The 6,662-nt window shown below is 39.0% G+C and overlaps 1 protein-coding gene across 7 annotated transcripts in view; it reads left to right on the top strand.

The window, feature by feature from the left end:
* ATF7IP (activating transcription factor 7 interacting protein) overlaps positions 1–6,662 on the top strand; it is an 89,575-nt gene that overhangs the window by 33,340 nt on the left and 49,573 nt on the right. The window lies entirely within an intron of this gene.

Genomic DNA, 6,662 nt, shown 5'->3' with positions numbered 1-6,662 from the left:
ACCTTCCCTTTGTCTGCTGCCTGTCACTAGGCAGGATTCAGGCAGCTCCTTGCTGATTGGCTTATCATTTCAAGCAGCTCATGGGCTGCTTACCTGAGCACATGACCATAGGCTGATCCATACCAGCTAATACAGTCCTTTCTTGCTTTAGAGCTGCGGTCTCTTTAGAGAGTAAGAATAATAAAAAAATAAGTAGAGGGAAAACTTTTTAATTGGCTCAGAAAAGAGACCTTCCCATATTCCTAGCTGCGCTGACACATTTTGTGCCATTTAGCACACATTTCGTCAAGAGAAAAATTTAAGATTTTGGAGGGAGGTGTCTAATGATGTATTCATGTCTCACATGACTAAATAGGTATTCTTTTCAAGCTTAAAATGAAAAAGGAAGTTTCTATATCTAAAGAAATGAACATAATGTGTCTGTTGGTCTGTCAAAATTATTGACTTTAAAATCAAAACAAAAAAATCAGCCCAAAGCCAACATGCAGGAGTTATTTTGTGCTGATGCACACAAAAGCCTTTCTTTGAAATAAAAGGTGCTCTTCCGTTGGCTTGGTGCCTGGGCCATTGGTTTTCTCCTTGTGACTTGGTCACATGATGAGTAAAAAAAGAAAACACCCAAGCATCAGATGAGGAAAGTGTTTAACAAATGAAACTTCAACTTTGTGTTAACTGTTAAGTATAAAAAGGGACTACCAAAATACATTCATTTAGAGTACTAGTAGCTTGATAATGTTTTATTTTGTGCAAGACTGAATTCATATAACTTGCTCTGTTGCTCTCTGAAGGGCTGCACCTTGCCCCTTTGAAAGACTGGAAACCAGTATTTATCATATGGTGGCTGATTGGCTTACAGTGGTGTGACCAAGCCCGTCTGGACTGGTTACCAATTGATTTGTTTCTCTTTCACTCAGCTCTCTCATGAGATCTGTTCTTTGGCTGCACTGTGCTCCCTTGTGGGTATGGCTGGAAACGCTCTTGAGACCGGTCTGTCCTGGTACAAGATACTTCGTTGTTAAAAGATGAACCAAAAACACTGGTTCATCTCATCTATGCTTACTATTTTGTCACAGTAGTTTTTATTGACTATTTTTTGGTAGCTTGGATCAAATATTCTTTGGTTGCAGATGACTGTGGGATTGAGTGGGAAAATATGCATGAGTTACTCACATAACCATTTAACAACAGAATTTTGAGAAGCCTGTATTTCCTACAGGTTCTCTCTAGAACTGTGTTATTGCTTTGTTTTTAACTAGATTTCAGATAATATCCTAAGATAAAAAGTAAACATAATTTTAAAATATACTAGCAATTTGAGTTTGTTCATCTAATTTTGGTTTTTTTAATAAAAAACTATAGATGCATCAATATAAAGGGATTCTAATGTTTGAATTTTTTAAGGGTACTTTTCCTGGCAAATGTATAAAGAAGTGTCTTTTATTTTCTTTGTCTTACTCTATTGTTAAAAATATTACTGATAAACTGCTTAGATGACTAAGAAAATTAGGACAGAAAATATTAATTTATTTTAAGTTATATGGTTATTCAAGTGATGCACTTACAAATTTGATTTTAAGACATCTGTGAATGTTGCATTAATCTGTTGGTGTATTTTCTGGTCATAGGAAAAGTAAGATTGAGAATTTTGTAATATATTTTGTAAATTCTGGGTAATGCCTATAAAAGAAAACACTCCAGTCTGGGAGATCGAACTACTTGCCTATTGTAATTTTGATGCAGAGGCCCTATTCTCTGTGCTATCTCAGGACTCTCACTAGCGGGTCACCTCTTAGGAGTTCTTGGAATTTTTCGAGGTTAGCCAAGCCTGAATTTTTTTTTTCCTAATTGACTTTACAAGATAAAAATCTGTAACAGCATGTGTGGTTATAGGGGTTTATATGCATGGAATGTGAGTATGATGATCAGCGTTCTATTACATGACAGTCTGATACATGCTTTTATAATGATGTGAAAAAGTGTGCCTTCCATTCTAAGTTCTTGGGAAGAAGGAAGGGATGTGCTTTCAAAAACTGCACTTGCACTTCTGAAACAGTAGAGATGTTTACATGCTTCTTGTACCTTCAGGTCTAAAATTCTTGCATTAAATGGTATTCTCTTCTGAAGGAATATGAAGAAAATGTATTTGGCATGTAGACAGCTCTGGTAAGGCATTAACAGCTCACCTGGAGTTCATAATTCATCTGACTGAAAATGGTAATGTGATGAGAACCTTTTTTCAAATCAAGTAAAGTGATGTTTCAGATCAGTGTTTCTATAGGTGCTCTATTTTGCTCCCACTAGTGGCAATGCAGTAGTAGATAATCCAGTTCAGAAAATCTGAATAGTTCAGAATGGCAAAAAAATTGTCATAATGGTATTATTGAGAGTCCATAAATAGACCTGATACAACTTTCTGTCAAGATTTGTTCATCTGCTCCTGAGATCAAGTAGTGAGTGAGTCAAAGTATTAAGTACTATCAGTAACTCAAAGCTGAGGATTCTAGATTGTGTGCAGAAAAGAACTGGGGAAAAGTGTAAGGGAAGCTCAGTGTTAAGTTAAAAGAAAATGCAAAAAATTGCTTTGTGCTTTGTCCCTGTTCTTGTCAGGTCATGTTAACTAAGTGTAAAAGAAGCCTTATAATTGTAATGTGTGGTACATCATGATTGTGGGGATTGCAGTTTAATTCATATTGTACTTTAGAATATATATTCTTACCTTACAACGTAGAATGTTGTAGTTAGGATAAATGTTCAATAACTTACTTCACAAAAAAATTGTTCCAAATAAACTAGGAAAGATCCAGCAGGCCAAAATGATAGGGGCTAGAGCATGTGACCTGTGATGAGATGCTCAGGGAGCCTGACAGCTTCAGTCTGCTGAAGAGAAGGCTAAAGGGCAGTCTTAGGACTGCCTAAATGAAACTTGTAGGTGAGATTGGCTACAAAATGGAGTGGAGTCAAATTGTTATTTAGAGGCTGTGGCACCTGTGTTCTGAATTTTGCAGCTTGGTTCATAGAATTGTAGAATCATTGAATATCCTGAGTTGTAAGGGACCCACAAGGATTGAGTCCAACGCCTCGCCTGGCACAGGACAACCCCAAGAATAACTCCACCTGCCCAAGAGGGTTGTCCAAATGCTCTTGAACTTGTGGTTACACGAAACTGTCATTGACCTGAGCTAGTGTTGGCAGTAATCTTGCTTTCTTTTACCAAAAGTTGTAAAATAGTTTATATGCCACCTGAAAAGAAAAAGTGCAGTTTATTAATTAATTTCTTATTTCTGTAAATGAAAATGGATTGGGGGTTGCTGCAAAATGAATCGTACTAAGTATTTAAAGTGCATCTTTTGTCTAATAGTTCTGCTGTGTCAGTGTTACAAACATTTGCTCATCTGATGCTTGTGGGGCAAAAAGTCATATAGAGGTAACTGCCTGATTATTTTCTCTTTTAATTCCTGTTAATATAATTTTTGCATGATCTGAGAAATTTTATAAAAGCTGTATGCTTGACAGGAGTAACTTATGATGGTTTGTAGCTTCAGAAGACCTAAATTTGTTAGCACCAGCGGATTCAAGATCTTAGTTGTTGAGTTACATTTAGGATATAAGAACTTCCTTAGCTGCTTTCTGTTTCTGAACATTATTATATATAATCCTTTAAACCTAGGCCATTAAGCAAGACCACTTGCAAGCCCACTGGGGAAGAATATATTTTAAAAAATCTCTATGGATTTGTTTTGTTTAATGGAAACAGATGAAATCAGATTTTGTTGTATTTCGGCAAAATCATTATAGCTTTCTAGGTAATGCTGGATTTAACTCCATGTATTACTTGATGAAATAAATTTTCTAACATCTTTCTTACATTTTTTATAAACGTTTTTATTTTTCTTAAAACTTGTGTGGGTGGATGGAATGAATATAACTGTGTTGAAGGCAAACTCACCAGTTTTCCTTGAAAGAAGTTTTTCTACAAGGTGCTGCAATACTTTTAGTTTTTACAGCCACAAATAGTCTTAGTAAAATGTTATTGCAAACTGAATGAAAATGGTCTAAAAATCCAAGTTCATTTAACTATTGTATAGATATGGAGGATGAAAGTTTATTTTATTTATGCAGAAGAAAGTATCCTAATGATACATTGAGAAATTCTTTGAATCTAATGAAGTTTCCTTAAAAGTGACTTGATATAAAAATCTTGTCATTTACCCCAGTTCTTAATTCTGTTTGAAACTCATGAAATTAAATATTTTTAGAAAGATGGAAGTATTCTTGATCCATCAATTTACATTCATTTTTACCTGTGAAAGATGAGGCGATATTTTGCTGAAGCCAAAAGATTATTAAGTTAATGAATGAAAGTTGTTGGTTATATGTGTTGTTGTTTGTGGTTTGGATTTGTTCTGGTTGATTTGTTGGGTGTTGCTGTGAGCTGGGAGAGGGGTGGGGTTGAAGACCTGACTGAAAAGGAGGTAGGATGAGAGGGGAGGAGACAGAAAAGTAGGCAGTCAGGAGAGAATATAAATTCCTGAGTACCCAGCCAATGGGAAAGGGGACAGGGACCACACCGGGTGGGGAAAGGGTATAAAATGTAGCCATTTTGTTGGAGAGTGTGTGCATCCAGCTCTGGGAGGAGAGAGACAAATACTTGGCTCAGCTGAATCATTACTAATAAGCAGTTTTCTTTTGCTTCGATGACTTTGTCCCTATTTAATTGTATCTAAAAGTTAGTTGATTTTTTTAACAATCTGGGGACTCATCCGGGATCCTTGGCCTCTGATCCTTCGAAGTAGGACAACGGGAGGAGGGGAAGGTGCACCCTGCTGATTTCAGCAGCCCCAACCCATTGTCATGCCCTGTGAGGGCTGCAGGTGAGACCTAGACAGGGGACTCTCGAAGCAAAAAAGGGGAGAGGAAAGGTAGAGAGAGGGAAAAGTCAGAGAAAGAGCAGAGTTCACGTGCAGCAGCTGGTAACACCTGTGCACAGGGCCCAGGTAGGAAATTGGCTGTCGAGTATTACCTGGGCATCTGGGAGAAGCAGGACTGAGTGGGTGTGCTTGATACGCAGAATTGCCTGTGAAGCAAGTGTGGAGTCCTTCTAACTGCGGTGCCGTTATCCTGCGAGGGGTGTGGCCAGTGAAGGGACAAAACGAGTGGCTTTGAGAGAAGGAAGTCCTGCAGGGAGTACTAGGAAATGGGCACCAGCTGCAGCAGGAAGGTCAGGAGGAGTGGAGAGGGATGTAAGTGCTCCACTCTGAGCATACATCTGGACAGTCCCTTAGGGGGAGGATGCTCAGGAACTGGGGACAAGAGGAACTGGCTTGTACCCAGGGGAAGGATCATGGAAAAATTATCTGGTGTTGTATGTTTGAATAGACGAAGGAACCTATTGGGCCAGACCTATTGTACTGCCTGAGATATGGGTCATTGGACGAATGGGTATGTCAGGCACTAAATTTTTATGTAAACACAAAAGAACCTCAGAAGATAGAAGAAAGGAGGGACTATGCTGCTTGCTGGAGAAAATATTCGTCCATATTTGTGACCAAGAGCTTAATGGAGCTTAAAGGGGAGAGAAGGAGGGAAAAATGGGACCCCTTAGACCACCTGCCCCCTCCCTATGTGCCTGACAGGGGGACCGAATGGTCTAAATTTAGAGGAAGAAGCAGCAGAGCAGCAAAGGGGCGATAATGGCAGGGGGCTGATCCCCATAAAATGGCAGATGCACATGGTAGGGCTGGTCCCCCTAAAATAGCAGATCTGCGTGGTGGGGCTGGTCCCCACAAAATGGCGGGCCCATGTAGTGGGGCTGGTTTTACTGAAGCAATAAAATCTCAAAATAGGACAGACCAGCTGTCACAGCGGACAAGGACTACAGAGGTAGCACAATTAAAGAGAGATGTCCAAAATTTCCCTTCCCATTTTCAAGTATCACCTCGGATGCTAACACAAATATGTCCATGTTTCCCCTGAGAGAGGTATCTGTGTGTGGAACACAAGCAGGGGTGGAGTTTGTTAATGTACTTTTAAACAGTGTTGAAGAAAGAGAATTTAAAAGGGAAATGAGTACTATATTAGAGGACCCCTTGGGGCTAGGAGAACAACTGGATCAATTCTTAGGCTCAATTATTTACATCTGGGAGGAAATGCAATTTGTTTTAGGAGCCCTGTTTACCCCAGAAGGAAGACAAATTATAAGAATTGCAGGAATAAAAATATGGGAGAGAAAAAAATCCACTCGATGTTCAAGGGGAATACCTGGTGAACAGAAATTTCCCTAGTAAGACCTAATTGGGATCAGAATACAATTGAAGGAATAATATGTCCAATTATAGAAGATTGGCAATAAGGAGAATTAAAGAGGCAGCACGAAAAGGACAGAATTGTGAAAAGGCATTTGAAAATAAAGAACAGCAAGATGAACGGCCCACTGCCTGGTTACAAAGGCTCAGAAGAATATGCAGCAGTATTCTGTAATAGATCTTAAAAGTGTTGCAGGCAGAGAACTATTGAAAGTAAGTTTTGTTACTGTGGTGATGCGATACCTTTATTGTATTTTTATATAAGTTTTCTGTACCCCAATGGTTCATCCCTACCTTCCCTAGTCCTTATTCCCAGTTGGTTTGCCCCAGACCCAAGCCGCTCCCCCGGTGCTCCCTACA

This window comes from Corvus brachyrhynchos, unplaced genomic scaffold, assembly GCF_000691975.1.
Source record: "Corvus brachyrhynchos isolate BGI_N302 unplaced genomic scaffold, ASM69197v1 scaffold56, whole genome shotgun sequence".
In the NCBI taxonomy this organism is placed as follows: Eukaryota; Metazoa; Chordata; class Aves; order Passeriformes; family Corvidae; genus Corvus; species Corvus brachyrhynchos.
This window is presented reverse-complemented; position numbering and strand designations above follow the sequence as displayed.